Here is a 21,502-nt window from a genome sequence, read left to right as displayed (position 1 = left end):
AGAATGAGTGAACACATTCCAGAAACAGGAAACAAACAAACATCTCTGTCAAAATTCTTCAGCAGGCTTGATGGCATTCAAAAAGAAAGCAGCAGCATAGCTAATGGGCTGAGTTGGTAAACAGGGAAAAATTCAATGGACATAATCTTATATCTTGATTTAGACAGGAATCTGATGGTCTCTCTTAATGGCCTTGTGGAAAAATGTAGACGAGAAGATAATGTATTTTAATACCCAGAGAATATTAGATAATTATCCAACTCATTAAACATTTACTAAGCATTTAATATATGCCAAGTACTGGGTGAAGTGTTAAGGTACAAAAAGAAAACAAAATAGCTGTTTTCAAGGAATTCAGAGCCTAGCCAAGGAGCCAGACACAGCGGACCTAACACTCAGTGTAAAGAGCTGTACGGATGAAGGACAAGAGACTTTGGGGTCGGGAACAAGTTCAGACAGGGAAGCATTATAAAGGCGACACCAGTGGACTTGGATCCTGAGACATGAGAGAATTCCGCCGCTGGGGGAGGGGGTTAAAAGCACAAGAGGTAAATCTCCTGCTTCGGGGGCTTGTTATGAGAAAGGAGCTCTAGGGAAAAACCAGAGCGAGTAAAAGGGGCAATTCGTATTTGCAAGCGGTTTTCCATTCTGAGTGCTACACAATGTAAAGAGAGATTTGGCAAGCTGGACTATGTCCAGAGAAGAGTGACCAGGTCAGTGTAAGGTCTGAAAAGCATGGAAACCGTATGAGATGAGAAGAGATCACCAAAGGGATGTGGGGTGTTTAAAGTGGGAACAGATGATCAAAGTGATTCATGATGGTGCTCCCATCCCAGGAAGCCTGTTGCCGGGAAAGGTAATGAACTGAGTTCATGGATCAGCAGTTTGGGTTGGGCGCTTGGGGGCTGTCCTGCCCATCCTGCCTGGGATCGTTCCTGCAGCCACAATCCTCTGACAGGGGAGGGGCTGAGTGGTCTCCGCCGGCCTCCTCCATTGACGAGTCTGCTGACTGCCGGCCCCGCCTCTCAGCCCCTGTGGTCTCTCAGCCTCAGGGGGGTCAACCTGGGCGCTTCACCAACTGCAGTAGTTCAGAGGGCAGGAGTGCAAGCTGCTAGGCTTCCACCACGTTCTGCTGGTCAAAGCAAGTCGCTGTGCTGGCCCCCAGTGAAAGCGGAGGGAACTAAACCACGGGAGAGGTGGCAAGGAAATGTAGCCACTTAAACTCTACCACGGGTACACCGTGACACAAAAGTATAAAGGAGATTTGATGAAACAAATCTGCCTCGTTTCCATATACATGTCTTTTATTTGACTTTAAAGATACTCAAACTGAAAAGCCCAAATCATAAGTCCAAACTTTAACCTCCAAGGCAAACAATTATGATGACACCTTAGAAAAAAATCTAAAGGCAGCACTAAGTGCATGTGTATTTTATATTTGTGAATATTTTACAGTTTCTAAAGTATTTTCATCAGTGTTACCTAATCTAAATAATGAAAGCTGCATTCAGAGGTTAAATAGCAGTGTATAACTTACTTTCCTTATCTTTGTATATACTAAGTTAAGCAAAGTTACGGATATTGGTTCCAAGAGTTGTTTTTTTTTTTTTTCTTCTTTTTGGTCCCAGATTTGATATCCCTTCTAAATCTCGTTTGTTTTCCTATTAGGTTTGCCATTCATAGGTTTCGATGTGGTCTTTTACCATTTTCAGAGTTGAATTTTTCTTCTCCTGTACATAGGCTTGTCTACTCTTGTTTTCCTCTTTATGGCTTATGTTATCTAGTGGAAGTTAATATTCTCACTCTCTAATGTTTCCTTTAAAAAAAGCTTTAAGACATGAGTATCCAATTCACATTTTATTTCAATCCTATTTCCTTTTAGAAAACAAAGCATAGGGGCGCCTGGGTGGCTCAGATGATTGGGTGTTTGCCTTCGGCTCAGGTCATGATCTCCAGGTCCTGGGATGGAGCCCCACATCAGGCTCCTGGCTGGCTCAGCGGGGAGCCTGCTTCTCCCTCTGCCTCTCCCCCTGCTTGTGTGCCCTCTCTGTCTCTCTCTCAAATGAATAAATAAAATCTTAAAAAAAAAAAAAAGAAAGAAAGAAAAGAACACACACACACAACAAAGAAACTACTGCCCTCCTTAATTGTAAAATTCTGCCTTAGAGTAAAAGTTAAATTGTTCAGGGCCATCATGGGGCTAGACCACCTGCTCATCATTCCCTAAGAGATATCTGACTTAGCCTAACTGGTTAAGTTAGGCTTAACCTAACCAACAGGCATGCAAAAATATGAGTGTTTTTCACCTTTACAGCTCTCACGGATCCTGGGGAGGCTAGGGGGAGTAGGAGGTTTGTATGATCTTCCTGAATGATCATTCCTTTCAAAACCTTGTGTTTATCTTCAGCTCAATGTTAAATTAGCACTGGCAAGTACAGTAGCATCTGGAATCTGCAGGACAATAAAAGCTCTCCGAGCTACATAAGAACTGATGAAATAGACAAATCTTGAATTTCTCAAACTTAGGTGGAAGCAATAAATAACATTCCATCAGCCTCAGAAGTAATGAAGACAATGCATCAGGTCTAGCTTTCTTTATGGTGGTCAAGAGCCTCATGCATTGGGGAAATTGAGAGGATGAAAATAAGAGAAAAGGAAAAAAACAGAAAGACAATTACTTCCATGTAACCTTCACTACCACAGCTCTCCCTTCCCATGCAACTCACTTAAAATCACTGCTATGAGAGAAATTCAGGTACTAATCTTGATTTCACAACTTACCACTCTTCTGTGCAATTCTTATGTATACCCATGGGAACATATTTAGATATCTATTGGTCACTCACTCCCTGACAAAGTCCAATGTTACTATGTAATTTTGAGTTGCACCCCCAACTTTTCTATGGAAGTTTCCCAACATGCAAAAGTAGACAGGATAATACAATCACTCCCTATGGACCCATGACCCAGGCTCAATAATTATCACAGCAAGGGTGCCTGGGTGGCTCAGTTGGTAAAGCATCTGACTCTTGATTTTGGCTCAGGTCATGATCTCAGCATTGTGAGATCAAGATCAAGATCCGCAGAGGGCTCCGTGTTGGGGGTGGAACCTGCTTGAGATTCTCTCTCTCTCTCTCTGTCTCTGCCTCTGCCCCTCCCTCCTGCACACGTGCTCGCTCTCTCAAAAAAAAAAAAAAATTATCATAGCCAGTCTTGTTTCACCTGCTTCATACTTCCTTTCACCAAACATCCCGCCAGTGTTCAAATTTCCCGGATTCTCTCATAAATGTGTCCCTAGGGTTGATTTGTTGGAAGCGAGAGCCAACAAGATCCACACATTGTACCTGGATGCCATGTCCCTTACGTCTCATGTATTTCACTCTTCTCTCTCCTTTTTATTTCCACCTGAACCTCCCCCCATTACCTCTCATACTTAGATGTTCAAACCCTTAGAAATGAGTCAAAAGAATAATTCAATCAACATTGCTTACCCTTCATCTCCAGCCACCAGTTGTCAACATTTGGCCTCATTTATTTTCTCTCTCACATATGAACTGTTGACGAACCATTCAAAAACTAACTTGCAGACATTGTGACATTTGGCTCCTAAATTCCTAGTCAAGCATCTCCTACGGACAAGGACATTCTCCTACATAACTACAATAACACGAGCACATCTAGAAAATGAACACTAATTTGTAATAGCTAATGTTAATAGAATTTTTTTAATTTAACAAATTTAAATTTCCCTGATGGTCCTAATAGTGTCTTTCATAGTTTTGATACTGCATCTGGTTTTATGTCTCTTTGGTGTCTTTTAATCTACAATTGTCCTCATGCCCTCTTTGGTTTCCCTTTTTGAAGAGTCCAGGTCAGCTGGCTTTAGAACACCCCACATTCTGAGTTTTTCTGATGGTTTCCTCAGGATTAGATCTAGGTGACACATTTTTGGAAGGAAGGTACAGAAGTAATGTTTGTATACTTCTGTTTGCACATAATGACAGTCTGTACTATCATGTTCCCTCTGGTCACTTGGCTAAAAGGTGGTGGTAGCCAGATCTCTCCTCTGTAAAGGAACATTGCTTCCCTTGTAATATTAGATAACTTAAAAAAATATATATTAGATAACATCAGGGCAGGAAGGCAGGGATGGGGGGCTGGGCAGTGACACTGTGAGACCCCATGTAATGATCCTGTTGCCCACCAACCTTACCCTCAATGATCTTTACTTCCATTGCTGACCACTGCCTGAATCAAGTATTACATTAGGAACTGGAGAATGTTGATTTTTCTCATTATGTAATTTCTTCTATATTTACTTTGTGGCATTGTCTTGTAAAGAGGAGCTTTCTTTCCCCTTCCCTTTAAATAAAGATTTTATTTATTTATTTGACAGAGAGACAGTGAGAGAGAGAACACAAGCAGGGGGAGTGGGAGAGGGAGAAGCAGGCTTCCCATGGAGCCGGGAGCCCGATGTGGGGCTCGATCCCAGGACCCTGGGATCATGACCTGAGCCGAAGGCAGAAGCTTAACGACTGAGCCACCCAGGCGCCCCTCTCATTCCCTTTTACTAATCTTTAACATCCTTATTCTTTATGATGCTCAAGTTGCCCCAATTTCACCAGTAGGTATCCCTTCAAGCTGGCTCCTGTGTCCTTGTCTACACAAACCTTAAAAATATTGTTTTTCCTTTCTAATTAGCAAAGAAATATATATTCACTGCAGAATATTTTTAAACAGAAAACTGCAAAAAAGGGGAGGTTCCCATATTCCCCCAACTAAAAATAATTATTAACATTTTGATCTTCTTTCCAGGAGACAGAAAGATAGGTAGGTAGGTAGATAGGTAGATAGGTAGATAGAATTTCTTTTTTATCTGATGTTTTGTTACATTAAAAACAGAAACATAATATAGAGCATACCAAGTTTTCACCAAACTTATTTCCAAAGCAATCATTTCCCACCTCATGAAATATCTTGCTATGACATTATTTTTAATGATCATGACATAAATATTCACTTGGGTGTATCATAACTTACTTTTCCAATGCCCTATAGTTAAGCATTTACTTTGTACCAACTTCTTTGATTATCAGCAAGATTATTTTTACATGTGCTGATCATTTAGAAATACTCTTTTATGAACTGCATTTTCACATCCTTTGTTAATAAACGTTATCTCCTTCTTACTGAATATGTAAATTTTTTAAAATTTTGTTTATGATAAACTTTAACATAAAAGTCTAAATTTTTAGAAATTTTCTAGTCATATGCATCCATCTTTTACTTTCTATTTTCTGCCTGTGATGATACATTTACAAGTCTTTCCCAGCCCAGGTTTATGTAAATATTCATCTTTGTTCTATTACACTGTCCTCCCCAATTCATCTAAAATTTTATTTTGGTATGCTGTATTGGTTAAGGGTCTAACTGGGTTTTTTTTCCACATGGGAACCTGGTTATCCCAAACCCATTAACTGAATACTTTGTCAATTCCCCATTGCTTTAAAATACATTTTTTTAATGTACTAAATGATAACAAATAATTAGGTCTATTACTGGACTTTCTGTTTTGTTCCACTAAGCTTGATGTATAAATTCATTTTCTTCTTTTCCAGTATTTTCTTATTTTTTAAATTATATCCAGTAGTTATGAATCTTTCCTTTATACAATTTATACTTTTATTTTCTTACTTGGTTGAAGAGACATTTCTGACCGATACCACATAAAAGGATTTTTTTTTTAAGTAGGCTCTATGCCCAACATGAGGCTTGAACTCACAACCCTGTATCAAGAGTCACATGCTCTAAGGACTGAGCTAGCCAGGCGCCCCAAGGATATCCTTTTCAAGATGTCTTTGATTCTTCTCCTGGTGGGCTAAATTTGGTTGTTGCAATAAATTTTCTTTTCAAGAGTGCTAAGCATACACAAGGGGCTTGGCATATATTATCTCTCCTTAACCTTTATAACAATCTTATGAAGTAAATAATATTTTCTCTAGTTTTTAGATAAAGAAACTAAACCTTCAAGAGGTTAAATAATTGGTCCAGGTTTACACAGCGTGGATGCTGTGCTACCTGAATTTTACCTCAGATCTACACAGAGTCGGGAATACGTGGGTGTTATATACTTTGTGAGCTCTTGTGTGTCTGAGAAAGACCTTATATTGTCTTCACACATGAGCAGTTTGACTGGATGAGAACTAGTGGATTACAGTCCTTTCCCACAAATGTTTATAGTTCAACAATGTTTCAGTTAGAAATGGGTTTAATTGCATTTAGCAGAAAACTCAGGTAACAGTGTCTTTTAAAAATTTATATATTACATATAAAAAATACAGAGATATCACATGGACCCAAGTCAACAATGAATCCAGGTATCTTCCACCTTTCTTAGCATGAGGCTTCCATTCCTCCCCCCCTCCATTCTGTGCCTCCTACTGCAGCTCCAGCTTTCACATCCATATTCTACATGGTAGAAATCGGCAAGAGAGCCTTGAAAATGTAGTTGTTGTTTGCTTTTTTTTTTTAAGATTTTATTTATTTATTTGACAGAGAGAGACACAGCGAGAGAGGGAACCCAAGCAGGGGGAGCAGGAGAGGGAGAAGCAGGCTCCCCGCTGAGCAGGGAGCCCGATGTGATGGGGGGCTTGATCCCAGGACCCTGGGATCATGACCTGAGCCAAAGGCAGACGCTTAACGACTGAGCCACCCAGATGCCCCAAAAATGTAGTTTTATAGTAGGCACATTGCCACACCCAACAAAAAGGAACTAAGGAGTTTGGCGTAGTTAATAATAGCTTTGCAACAGTCTTACTAGTGTGTGTCTAAGTACTGAGTTTATCTTTTTATCACTTTTGTTTAGGTCTTCAACTCAGAAATATGTGCTCTTCTATCTGTAATCGTAGCTTTGGTTATATTTACTATGGTTTTATTTGATTATATTTATTATCACATGTGTCTTCTTTTTTTTTTTTAAAGATTTTATTTATTTATTTGAGAGAGAGAGAGAATGAGAGAGAGCACATGAGACGGGGGAGGGTCAGAGGGAGAAGCAGACTCCCTGCCGAGCAGGGAGCCCCATGCGGGACTTGATCCAGGGACTCCAGCATCATGACCTGAGCCGAAGGCAGTCGCTTAACCAACTGAGCCACCCAGGCGCCCCACATGTGTCTTCTATATTACTCTTCGATTTTCTGAATTGTGATTCTATTCATCTTTATTTCTAATGGACTTTTAAAGTCCAACATTTTCTTTGGATTCTTTATTAAAAATAGTTCTCATTTAGCTCCTTTTTAATTCTTTTCTGCTTCTTAGCCAACTCCCTTCGTATTTCAGACTCCTTATTATTATTTTTTTTTATTTCATGACATGGAGAGGAATTTTCAAGAAAAAAACTTTAAATATATAGAAAAGGAAAAATAATATAATAAATATCTGTATACCTACCACCTGGGTCTATAATTGTTAACATTTTCTCATATTTGTTTTGTTGGCTTAAAATTCAACCAACCCCCCTGCCCTTAACTCTGGCATTCCCAACACCTTTACTATACTTCTCTTTTCCCTTTTCCAGGGCACTTATCCCTTCTAACATAATATATAATTTCTTTATACTTTACAACTGCTTCTCTACCTCTGGCATACAAGGTCCATGAGGGCAGGATCTTTGTTGTGTTCACTAATTATTCTCAAGTACCTAGAAGACTGCCTGGAATATAGTAGGCACTCAATAAATATTTGTTGAATGAAATAAAGTATATTTTTATATCTATTCATGTTTATATATAGACTTAGTCCATTCCTTTTAACCACTATATGTAGTGCTCCATTATCAGCAAATATAGCTAACATTTATTAAGTGCTTACTCTGTTCCAACACTATTCTAATGGATTTACATTTCTCATATAATGCTCAAATAGACCTGTGAGATAAATACTGTTAGTAACCCCTGTGGTACAGATGAAGAAATTAAGACTCACTGCAGCTCTAATGACACACAGACTGAAAGTGAAGAAATAGAAAAAGATATTCCATGCCAATGGAAAAGAAAATAAAGTTGGAATGGCAATACTCATATCAGACAAAACCAACTTTAAAACAAAGACTGGGGGCACGTGGGTGGCTCAGTCGGTTGAGCATCCAACTCCTGATTTCAGCTCAGGTTATGATCTCAGGGTCATGGGACTGAGCCCCAAGTTGGGCTCTGCGCTCAGCACAGAGTCTGCTTGTCGCTCTTTCTCTGCTCCCCCCACCCCCACTCGTGCTCATTGTCTCTCTTAAAAAATAAATAAAATCTTTTTAAAAAAAGATAATAAAAGACAAAGAAAAGACATAACATAATGATAAAGGCGTCAATCCAAGAAGAGGATAGAACATTCGTAAATATTTATGCATCCAACATAGGAGCACCTAAACAGATAAAGCAAATACTTGCAGGCAAAAAGGGAGAAATTGACAGTAATACAATAATACTGGGGACTTTAATGCCCCTCTTTCATCAATGAATAGATCATCCAGGCAGAAAATCAATAAGGAAACATTGGCCTTAAACAACATAGTAGACCAAATGGGCTTAATATACAGAACATTTCATCCAAAAACTGCAGAATATACATTCTCTTCAAGTGCACATGGAACACTGTCACACACAGATTATATGTTAGGCCACAAAACAAGTCTCAATAAATTCAGGAAGACTTAGTCATATCAAGCATCTTTTCTGATAACAGTGGTATGAAACTAGAAATCAATTAAAAAAAGAAAACTGAAAAAAACACAAACATTTGGAGACTAAACAACCTGCTACTAAATGACCAATGTGTCAATGAACACATCAATAAGAAAATAAAAAAATAGCTTGAGACAAATTAAAATGGAAACACAACTTTCCAAATCTATGGGATGGATATAGCAATAGCTGTTCTAAGAGGGATGTTCATAGTGATACAGACCTACTTCAAGAAATAAGAAAATCCCCCCAAAAATCTAACTTTATACCTAAAAGAACTAAAAAAGAAGAAGAAACAAGGCCCAAAGTTAGTAGAAGGAAGGAAATAATAAAGATCCGAGGAGAAATAAATGAAATAGAGACTAAAAAAAGGACAAAAGAAAAGGTCAATGAAACTAATAGCTGGTTTTTTTTGAAAAGATAGACAAAAATCAATAAACTTCATGAAGAAAAGAAGACTCATCAAGAAAAAAAGGAGAAAGGACCCAAATAAATAAGAAACTAAAGAGAAGTTGCAACTGATATCACAGAAATACAAAGAACTATAAGAGACTACCACAAACAATTATATGCCAACAAACTGGAAAACAGAAGAAATGGACAAATTCCTAGAAACACACAATCTTCCAAGACTGAATCATGAAAAAATAGAAAATCTAAATAGATCAATTACAAGTAATGAAACTGAATCAGTAATTTTAAAGCTCCCAAAAAACAAAAGTCCAGGACCAGAGAGCTTCACAGATGAATTTTACTAAACATTTAAAGAAGAGTTAGTCCCTATCCTTCTCAAATTATTCCAAAAAACTGAAAAGGAGGGGCGCCTGGGTGGCTCAGTCGGTTAAGTGTCTGCCTTCGGCTCAGGTCATGATCCCAGGGTCCTGGGATTGGGCCCCACATCTGGCTCCTTGCTACACAGGGAGCCTGCTTCTCCCTCTCCCTCTGCCACTCCCCCTGCTCGTGCTCTCTCTCTGTCTAATAAATAAATAAAATCTTAAAAAAAAACAAAAAACTGAAGAGGAAGTAACAATTCCAAACTCATTTTATGAGGCCAGCATTACCCTGATACTAAAATCAGACAAAGACACCACAAAAGAAAGAAAATTTTGAGCCAATATCCTTGATGAACATAGATGCAAAGATCCTCAAAAAATATTAGCAAATCAAATTCAACACTACATTAAAAGGATCATACACCATGATCAAGTGGGATTTATTCCAGGGATGCAAGGATGGTACACCATCTGCAAATCAATCAATGTGAGGGCGCCTGGGTGGCTCAGTCATTAAGCGTCTGCCTTCAGCTCAGGTCATGGTCCCAGGGTCCTAGAATGGAGCCCTGAATCGGTCTCCCTGCTCAGCGGGGAGCCTGCTTCTCCCTCTCCCACTCCCCCTGCTTGTGTTCCCTCTCTCGCTGTGTCTCTTTCTGTCAAATAAATAAATAAAATCATTTTAAAAAAATCAATGTGATACACATTAACAAAACAAAGGATAAAAATCATATGAACATCTAAATAGTTGCTGAAAAAGCACTTGACAAAAATCAACATCCATTTTTATCCTCCTGGCCACTAGACACCATAATAGCTAGCCTTTGTGGCCCAAGCATGGGCCTTTAGGCGTTTGTCTGAGCAGCCCTCCTTGGGGTCCTAGCCATGAGGCCAAGAACCCAGCTGGAAGTGGAAGCCTGGAATGTGGGTCCTGGAGGGAGATCATGCTGTGGGATTGTCCAGGCCTAAGGCAGGGGTGAGAGGGGTGGTTGGGGGGGCCTGCAGCAGGAGGGCCAAACTGTAGGTGGCCCTTGTCTCACTCCAGTGCTTGTCCTAGGTCATACCTTCAACACCCATTTATGATTAAAAACTCCCAACAAAGTGGTTATAGAAGGAATGTATCTCAACATAATAAAAGCCACGTATGACAAATCCACAGCTAACATCATGTTCAATGGTGAAAAGCTAAAAGCTTTTCCTCTAGGATGAGGAACAAGATAAGGATGCCCACTCTTGCTACTTTTATTCAACATAGTACTGGAACCCCTAGCTACAATAATCAGACAAGAAAAAGAAATAAAAGGCTTGATTCAAATTGGTAAGGAATAATTAAAACTGTCACTATTTGCAGATGACATGACACTACCTACAGAAAACCCTAAAGATCATCAAAAAAACTATTAGAACGAATAAATGTATTCAGTAAAGTTCCAGAATACAAAAGTAACATACAGAAATTGGTTGCATTTCTACATACTAATAATGAGCTATCAGAAAGAGAAATGAAGAAAACAATCTTATTTAAACTACATCAAAAAATAAAATAAAATAAAATACCGAGGGATAAATTTAACATAGTAGGTTAAAGACCTGCACTCTGAAAACTGTAAGAATATTTTATTGATGAAAGAAATTGAAGATAACAAAAATAAATTGACAGATATAATATGATCATGGACTGGAAGAATTAATATTGTCAAAATGTCTATACTACCCAAAGCAATCTTCAGATTCAATGCATTCCTCATCAAAATACCAATAGTATTTTTCACAGAACTAGAACAAATAATACTAAAATTTATATGGAACAACAAAAGACCCCAAATTGCCAAAGCAATCTTGAGAAAGAAAAACAATGCTGGACGTATTATGCTCCCTGATTTCAAATTACACTACAAAGCTATAGTTATCAAGACAGCATGGTACTGGCACAAAATAGACACATAGATCAATGAAACAGAATAAAGAGCCCAGAAATAAACCCACATTTATATGGTCTATCTAGACAAAAGAGGCTAGATAAACAATGGGGAAAAGACAGTCTCTTCAATAAATGGTGCTGGGAAAACTGGAGAGCCATATACAAAAGAATGAAACTGGGCCACTTTCTTATGCCATACACAAAATAAACTCAAAATGGATTAAAGACCTGAATGTAACACCTGAAACCATAAAACTCCTAAAAGAAAATATAGGTAGTAAGCTCTTTGACATCACTCCTAATAATATTTTTTTGGACCAGTATCCTTAGGCAAGGACAACAAAAGCTAGAACAAACAAATGGAATTACATCAAACTAAAAAGCTTTTGCACAGTGAAGGAAACCATCAACAAAATAAGAAGGCAACCTACTGAATGGGAGAAGTTATTTGCAAGCCATATATCCAGTAAAGGATTAATATTCAAAATATGTAAAGAACTTACACAATTTAATATCAAAAAATATCTGATTTAAAAATAGGCAGAAGACATGAAAAGACATTTCTCCAAAGAAGACATGCAGATGGCCAAGCGTCACATGAAAAGATGCTCAACATCACTAATCATCAGGTAAATGCAAATCAAAACCACCATGAGATATCACCTCACACCAGGCAGATTGGCCATTATCGAAAAGATAAGAAATAACAAGAGTTGGTAAGGATGTGGATAAAAGGGACCCTCATACACTGCTGGTGGGAAAGTAAATTGGTGCAGCCACTATGAAAAAGTGTATGGAAGTTCCTCAAAACATTAAAAATAGAACTATCATATGATCCAGTCATTCCACATCTGAGTATTTATCTGAAGAAAACAAAACACCAATTTGAAGAGCTATATGCACCCCTGTGTTCACTGCAGCATTATTTACAATAGCCCAGATACGAAAGCAACTTAAGTGTCCATCGATAGATGAATGGGTAACAAAAGATGTGGTGCATATATGAAATATGACTTAGCCATAAAAAGAGTAAAATCTTGCCATTTGTGACAACGTGGGTGGACCTGGAGGGCATTATGCTAAGTGAGGTAAGTCAGACAAAGACAAACACAATCTGATTTCACTTACATGTGTAATCTAAAAAACAAAACAACTGTTATATGTCAATGACATCTCATTAAAGCTGGAGAAAAACAAAGACCCATGAGTGGTACAGCTGGATTAAATCCTAGACTTCCGGTCCCAGAGCTGCACACTATAAAATAAACAAACCACATTTATTTATCCTTTTCTCTAGTAACATTTAGTTTGTTTGCAATTTCCCCTACCATGAACAAGTTTCAGCGAACATCATTGTGCCTATCTGCCTTTGCATGTGGAACAGTCCCTGAGGGTATATACATCAAGTGGAATAGCCATGGAATCCTTTTTTGTTTGTTTTTTGAAAGTACAGAGAAGAGCAGATGTTATTTAAAATTTTCTTCTTCCCTTCAGAAAATTTTTTCCCCTGATAGAATATACGTTCCATGAAGGCAGGGATTTTTGTCTGTTTTGTTCACTGCTCTCTTCTAAGCAAATAGAAGAATGTCAAGCACATAAGAGATATTTAGTAAGTACCTGCTGAGTATATGAATGGTTCTTGAATATTAGGCTCTGTTGCCTTAATTATGCAAACACTTTTTATACAGCCCCAAACTGTGTGAGGGGAATTTCTAGTTACTCATCTTTGTACATTGAGAATTTTACCCAAACCTTGGATTTACCCCCCCAAAAGGGACTGGAAGAGAGGAGTCTTCTTGGATTCCAGCACTTTTCTCTGATGTTATTCTCCTCAAGGACTTTAAACTCGGGGGTCAGGAACAAGTTCTACGACTCAACAGCCTGAAGAGAAAGGGGTGGGGGCCACAGCTGTAAATGACTTGGGACAGTTTCCCCTGAGTCCTGGTGTGGTTTGACCTTCGTGGTGCTGCCAAACACCATACCAGGGCTGAGCCTTGCCCTTGGAGAGATGCAGCTCAACCACTACCAGCCCCGTGGACACTTCCAAGCCACAGTGGCTAAGGAGACTCCCGTGAAGAGTTCCCAGTCTGTCCCACTGCTCACTCCTGCCCTTACCCTTTGTGCCTCTGAAGTAGGGCATATTGATGAGATCCCAAACCAGACTCTCAGATAGTCCTCAAGTCCAGTGGGGTCCCACTCCACTTCATCTAGAAGAACTTCCTTTCTCTTGCATGTGAATAGCTCCCTTCTGTAGAATCTAGCAATGGTTTCCCCCAAGTTTCTATTGTTGGTCAATTCAACCATGCTCAGAAAAGCCATGAGAAGCACACCTACCTCAGTACTAGCTTGTTTTTGGCTGTGTTTTCCCCAAATGTCATAAATCGGTTACAGACAACAGAACAGTGGTTGAACAGGAAAACTGTCCCTTTAGGCTCTTTTTTTGACTGCTGCTTCATGTGAAAGCAGCTGCATCTTTGATTCTAAATTTTAAGCCTCTTTTTAGTGTTAACTACTGGGTGGTGGAGACAGCACATCCGGTATCTTCACGTGTAAAACACAGGAATGGTTCTCCTGTGCACAGATGGAAGAGGACTTCGGAGGGGGGGGGCTGTACCCCTTTTGTTCTCTTGTCTGTTTTCCACAGCCCATTCATTCTTTTACAACTCACTTTATGTGAATAATCTCCTTTTCACTTTTGTGCTTTTTCAAGACCCATGCTGACAACTGAACTGACAACTCTCAGGAAGCTTCAGGAATTAACAAATCCATCAAATATTTAATGATTTAGGTCTACGAGGTGCCAGACCTTCTCTCAGAAGCTGAAGAGAAAATATTTCCTGATCTCATGGAGCTTACAACACACCTCATCTCAAGAAGCGTACCTCCTAGTAAAAGAAATAGATCATAAATAAGCATATGTCAGATAGTGCAAAATGGGAGAAAAGGAAGTCAAATGTAGGGCAAAGAATGTTGGAGAGGCGCTATTTTAGAGAGCAGAGAAAGCCCCTCTCAGACCCACTTCTTCATCATATCCTTAAAGTGTGGGAAAAGAACATTGAAACATCCTAGCTATACAATCATACCTCAACAGGATTCCCTAGTAACTGGGAAAAGCAGATGTAGGTGTGTTTGTTCATGAACATCCCTAGTAAGGTAAGACCACTTTGTGTATAATGAAATCTGGACTCTTAGAATCAAATGTGTGATTCTCTGATCCTAATGTCCTCACTTATAAAATGAAATCAACTATATCGTAGGGTTATTGTAAAGATCCAATAAGCCAGCATATATAAAGTGCCAGGCATATAGTTAGCACTTAATAAATGTGGGCTTTCTTTCCTTTCTCCCTTCCCTTTTCCCAGGCTCTTACCTTGATAAAACAGATAGCCATACACATGATGCAACAGAGATCCTTATGAAGGAACAATTAGAAATTAGATCAGTTTCTCTTTGTCGTACTATTTCCTCGATCCATAGAGCCTAGATCTCTTTAGATAATTTAGAGTAAAAATGAACAATTTCTTATTGGGTTCCTCTAGAGTCTGAATGGGCCTAGAATGGTACCATTATAGAAAAGAGTTCATTGAAATGCCATGAGGGAATGAAGGCACTAGATTGAATTACAAATGTCCTATCATGTGAGCAGATGAGGAAGGGGCTTGAGATCCTCCAGAGTTGAGTGTTGACAACATCTCTGTCCAACACAATATAATCAGGATAAATATGAATACTTATTAAAAAATCTAAATCATCCCCTCCCATTATCCCCAGTGGTACCAGATTAATAAAGAAAATAAATTCCCTGGTATTTTTTAATAGCAGAAGAAACATATCATCAATACTAACAAATAACAAAATATGGCTTTCTTACCCTAACAGTTGAAATCCAGGTAAACTTAGCCCTTCTAACAGGCCATGTGTTTTTGTTTTTATTAAACAACAGATCAAAACCAACCTCATTACTCTTTCACGAAATCACTCCCACTAACTTCTTCCTCTGGTGTAGAAGTAAAGGCTCTGGACTAGAAATAAGAAGTCATCCCTATGACCTTGATCAAGATGTCTCACTTCTCAGAGCTTAGTGTCTTGGGCTTGGACTAGATTAACTCTGTGGGAACTTCTTGTGCATGTCCTGAGATTTTCCTATGAAAACATTCTTCCTCTATCATTTCTTCCCCTATTTCTACTGCTTCTCTAATCATAAGCCACACCTGCAATATGATATTGCTCCGACTCAGCAGGGTGCTCTCCCACGATCCCAGTGGCTCCAGGACCATGGTTGTGGTAAATCCGCTGTACAGCTGGGCAGCCTTTCCAGCAAGTAATTACAAACACACACTGCACTGTATCTTCTTACTCTCTGTGAAACATTTCTAGCATTTACAGTCCTTATTCATCCCAACCTGCGGAAAGAAGTATTGTAAGGACTCTCAGCAACGGAGAGAGGAGATTTAAAACCCACCTTAGGAAAATCATTGAAAATAGACCTAAGTGAATAAAGAATTGATATGTCACCTAAGTGATACTTTATTTTTATAGACACAGACTTGGAATCCTGCAAACTTTCTATTTTGACCTTGCTTTTATTTACAAGAGCCCTGGCCTTATAAATAAAAACACCATGGTCCAAGCCTACTGGCCAAGGGTGCTGTGGAGCACAGGATGCTTCAGGGTCTCACTACTCACTACTTCTTCTCACCCTTCTTCTCAACTGCCTCCCATAGGTCACTGCGTTTGCTTGTAAAGTATACCTGCATCCTCGCCTCTGTCTGATCATTTCATCACATCAGGAAAGCAACCTGTAACTTCCTTGGAAAGCTCTAGTGCCCAAAAATAATGGAAAGATATCTCTCTTGATGGAAAAGTTCATGTTATGTGGAGACATGAACAAAAGAAAAGACAGCTGTCAGCAAGCATCCTTTGAGCCTAACTGAATCCATGTTACAAACCATTTGTGATGGTGCCAAATGGAACTGGAACATTGCAAAGGATGCAACACGTACTAGAGCATGGGTCTCAGACTTTGCTTTGATTGATATGTAAAGATTCAAAGGAATTCCAGGAACTGACGTAAGGTTGGCAACATTTTTCATATGTGGCCTTAAAAACAAAAGGAAGAACTACCCTCTTCTATTGCCATTTCATTTCATTTCAAATGGAAAATTTCATGGTATATCCATGCCGTGGAATAATATTCAGCCATAAAAAGTAATGAGGTTCCGATATAGGCTACAACATCGATGAACCTTGAAAACATTAAGCCTAATGAAATAAGCCAGACACAAAAAGACAAATATTTTATGATTCCACTTACATGAGGTATCTAGGGTAGTCAAACACATAATGATGGAAAGTAGATCAGAGGTTACCAGGGGCTGAGGAGAAGGGGGGATGGGGAGTTATTGCTTCATGGGTCGAGTTTCTTGAAATAGATACTAGTGATGGTTGCACATCATGTAATTAATGCCACTGAATTGTACACTTAAAAAAATGGTTAAAATGGCCCAAAAGGGGGACATTTTCTCACACACACACACACACACACACACACACACACATACGCACACACGATGCAAAGCACAGAGGTAAACAGACCGTCCACAGAAGCCTTCACTGATGTAAGAGGAAAGGACAAATGCAGATCCAGGTGAGCTTGTCAGTTCAGCTGTGGAAACAGATACTTCTGGATCATCTGCTGAGAGTGAAAGGGTCTTGGGATTGGAATCCTACTTCTTCTATCAACTCAGTACTTCTTTGTGCAGGTTTTGGTGTTCCCCATGATCTGGCTCTGAGTTTACCTAACCAACACATTCACTAATTCCTACCATCCACTTCAGTCAAGCCATTCTCTTCACACCACCCAGCTGTCTGTCTCCTATCTCCACCATCTCCTTATTCATGTTGCTAACCCTTTCCTTTGTTCAGCCACATCCTCCCCATCTTCAAGGCCAGCTCAAGAACCATTTCCATATGGAAGAAACTCTCTCTCATCCATAGTTTTCCTATTCTCCTAATCATCCTCAGTGACTTCCCTGGCCTTGAACACCAACAGCAATATAAAATGCTCTTCCAGGGCGCCTGGGTGGCTCAGTTGGTTAAGCGACTGCCTTCAGCTCAGGTCATGATCCTGGAGTCCCAGGATCAAGTCCCTCATCGGGCTCCCTGCTCAGCAGGGAGTCTGCTTCTCCCTCTGACCCTCCCCCATCTCATGCTCTCTATCTCATTCTCTCTCTCAAATAAATAAAATCTTTAAAAAATAATAAATAAATAAATAAATAAGTAAATAAAATGCTCTTCCCCGTTACAGCTTACTTACCCACAGCAGTGTGTGGATTCTTGTTTTCCATTTGCTAGTCTTTTGTAGGCTCCTTCTCTTAATCTTATTTACTAAGCAAGTACTAATAGTCTTTTAAGTACCCAGCAAATACTATTATTGTTGATTAGTGAATAATAATTAACAATAGTTGCTATTTATATAGCCCACGCATTCCACAGTGCTTTTACACATGTAATTACGGGATCATTGTTTACCAGTCTCTTAAATCCCCACAACAAACTTATTAATGAAATGTTAGTTCCATTTTAATGAAAAAGAACCTGAGGTGTCAAAGAATCAAGTGGCCCATGCAAGTTCATATGCTAATTAATAAATTAATAATTACTATATTTAATAACAAAATAACAATTAAAATCAATCTTGTGTATTAAAAAAAGTTTCCTAATACATGTCCAACTGAGAATAAACCTAGGAAAAAGACTTTTTATATAGAAAATGACACATTTATTTTGTTATTTAATAAATGTTTTGTCTCACACAACCTGATTCTATTTAGCCAAGTTGTTTCACAAAACTATTTTCAACTTTATTTTTTTAAAGACTTTATTTATTTATTTATTTGAAAGAGAGAGATTGAGCACAAGCAGGGAGAGAGGCAGAGGGAGAAGCAGAAGCAGACTCCCTGCTGAGCAGAGAGCACAATGTGGGGCTCCATCCCAGGACTCTGGGATCATGACCTGAGCCGAAGGCAGACACTTAACCGACTGAGCCACCCAGGCACCCCTATTTTCAACTTTAAAAAGTTAACAAGTAATATATACTTGTCATAGAAAAATAAGAAAATAAGTCGGGGGGAGGTCTATAATCCCATTATCTAAAGTCAACAACTACTAACATATCTTTTCACACATTTGTTTATGATTATATGTGGACCCCCTTTCTTTGAATAGAAAATGGAATTTTTGTATAGATAGACAGCTTTGCTTATAGGCTTTTTAACTTAATGGGGGGGAGGAATGAATATATTTGCATGTCAAATACATCTATGTTCCCATTAATAACTGCATGACTTGTAAGCTAATCCCCTATTTTTGTATGTTTAAGTTGGGTCACATTTTTTCTATCATAAAACTGTGATGAACATTTCTCTATCTTTATGCACTTGTCGAATTATTGCCTTAGGATGAATTCCTGGAAGTAGGACTTACAGGTCAATGGTAAGAAACTATTTTTGAAATTTTTTTGTCATGAAATAGAGGTGATAAATCAGATTTAGGGGCATGCTAAGTTTTCAGTACTCTGTCGTACTAAAAAAATTTTTTAACCAGATAAAACTCTGTTTTTTAAATATGTCCGAAGAATTTAAATAGATGGTTTCAACATCCCAACCCCTTCAAACTATAAAAACATAAAAATGAAAAGCACAATCATCTAACATTGATTTGGAAGAAAGACATAGCCTAATTCAATAACTTTTATTATTTCTTTAATCAAATGAGAAAAGCAGAAAAAAAAGCGGAACCCACATTTGTAAAAATGATCTCCTCCAATTTTTAAAAGCTTTTTATTTTTCTGATTTAAAAAATACATATTCGTTATAGAAAATTTGGAAAATACAGAGAATGAAGAAAATACGAATTTCCCAGAATCCAACAATACATCAGATAGCCTTACAGTTTTACTACTTTCTCCACATGTGTACTTGTTAACAATTTGCCATTTTCCTTCTCTTCCCAACCCAACCCCCACCTCCCCAGAGAGGAGGGGAAGGCAGGTCCTTGAGGGCCACGGCCGCTGACATCCCGGTGACATCCGCCACACCATTTCATCCTTACTGAAGGCTTCCCTCCTTGCTGAGCTGTGGCCTGTTTCCCTTCTTACTTCCCAGATTGCTACACAAATGCACAAGCCCCCCACCCCCCGAAAGCAGGGCTAAGGCTCCTCTGCCCCAGAACTCCTAACCGGAGAACTGACCAAGTCAACTTCCAGCTACTTGTGGCATTTCAGAGCCAGGCTTCTCCCCCGTAACACCCTGAAGATTTATCTCAGCTGATCAACATCTGAAGCGGCAACTAATACCTCATAAAATGTATACAGCACTTTTAAAGTTTATCAAGTTCTCTCACACACATTGTAACCTCTGTGAGTGTCTTCTGAAGTGGACAGAGCAGATATCCCTGTGTAGCAGAAAATGAAACCAAGGTGCAGAGGAGCTGAGTAAAGGTCATAGATAGTGAGTGGCAGAGCTTGGATTTGAAGCTGTAAATTGACTCCAAGGTCAGAGCTCTTTACCTAGCCATTATTAACAAGCCATTCTTAAGACTGACAACTAGAAATTGAGAGCCAGAAGGATCTTCAATAAATTACCTAATCTAATCGCTTCTTAGTATTCACGTATAAGGAAAATAAGTCCCAGAGAAGCTAGGTGATTGCCGAAAGTCACCAGCTTTCATGATGAAGAGGATCTAAAGGCACAATCTTCGGACTCCCAGGCCAGTGCTCACGCCAGTCGTCCCTAGAGAGATGTTCTTTAATAAGCTGGTCTCTCATCCGGTGTCTTCTGGTTAGCCAAATGTCAACCAGGAATTAAAATCCTAAAAGTGTAGAATGTTAGAGCCAGAAGGGACCTTAAAGACCACCCCGGCCAACCCACTCACTTCACAGATGTGGAATCTAAGGTCCAAATCCCATGGCTTTTGAAGTTCAGTCCTATGCACTTCCCTTCCACTTATCCTATCACTTCCCTTCTGAGTAGTTAAAAACAAAATCTGGCCAAAGATTTTACTTCCTTCTTTGACACTGAGCGTGCCACAGGCCACAGATTAGCAAAATCAAAGTGAAACTAAACGGGATTTGAATTCAAAAGATACTTAGTTTGTAACAGATGTACCCACCATGACTGTTACCCAAAAATACCCAAGTTCTGCTGGGTTCTAGGCAGGCTCCCCCACTCTCCACCCTCCATCGCCCTAACCAGAGAGAAGGCCTACTGAAATCCTTGCGTTTTAGGAAAGGGTACCTATGACCCTTTGGAAGTCACCACCCCTTTAATCTGTGAAAATGTAGCAATCCTGTTTCGCTAAAGGCTTTTACTCCACAAATCATCCAGGAATCCGAATTAAAACTGTCAGCACATCACCAGGACTGTCACAGTTCGCTGACCCCAGTGGACTCAGACCTTGCTCCCACCATCTTTGTGTACCCCCCAAATCAGCTCCTGAACGTCTGCTAACCTTGATTCTTCTGTAGCAACTCCATGGCTCTATGGCTAGCCTTACTTCTCTAATGAGATGGAAAGCTCTTTGAGGGCAAGAGACTACTTCTATCGCCCCTAGCTTCAAGAAACTTTAAGGATAAACAAAACCATGTGTAAAACCAAGCGCAGTCACAGAGGTGTAAACAGGAAGCCAAGGAGCAGAGGATGAGCGTCAACTGGTGGGGAGGGGTAGCTGCTGGGTAAGGTAACAGATCCGAGTCTTAAAGGGCTAGTGGAATCAGCCGGGCAAAGGTAGGCGGAAGGCAAGCCAGGCAGGCGGGCCAGCGTCAGCAAAAGCAAGGAGAGGAACAGTTCAACGTTGCCGTAGCATCAAGTGCAAGGCGGGCAGTGGTGGGAATTGCGGCTGTAGCGGTGGGCCCGGCAAGGAGGCGGCAGGCAACGAGCCCGCGTAATTCGCGCTGACCTGTACGGGGAGGGCAGCTTACGCAATTCGCGAGTAAACGAATTTGGGCGCCCACTGCGAGGCTCTGTCAATGACCGCCTGTGGTGGCCGCGCCGCCCCCCCCCCCCCCCCCCCCCCCCCCC

The 21,502-nt window shown here is 39.7% G+C and overlaps 1 protein-coding gene and 1 non-coding gene across 7 annotated transcripts in view; both read right to left on the bottom strand.

Annotated features, from left to right (window-relative positions):
- Positions 1-21,502, bottom strand: part of N4BP2L1 (NEDD4 binding protein 2 like 1) — a 28,388-nt gene that overhangs the window by 5,778 nt on the left and 1,108 nt on the right. The window lies entirely within an intron of this gene.
- Positions 13,778-13,909, bottom strand: LOC123324481. The gene has a single exon (XR_006539844.1). It is a non-coding gene; the product is annotated as a small nucleolar RNA SNORA16B/SNORA16A family (small nucleolar RNA).

This window comes from Neomonachus schauinslandi, chromosome 3, assembly GCF_002201575.2.
Source record: "Neomonachus schauinslandi chromosome 3, ASM220157v2, whole genome shotgun sequence".
Taxonomy (NCBI): Eukaryota; Metazoa; Chordata; class Mammalia; order Carnivora; family Phocidae; genus Neomonachus; species Neomonachus schauinslandi.
The sequence above is the reverse complement of the archived record's forward strand: the minus strand, read 5'-3'. Positions and strand labels throughout refer to the sequence as shown.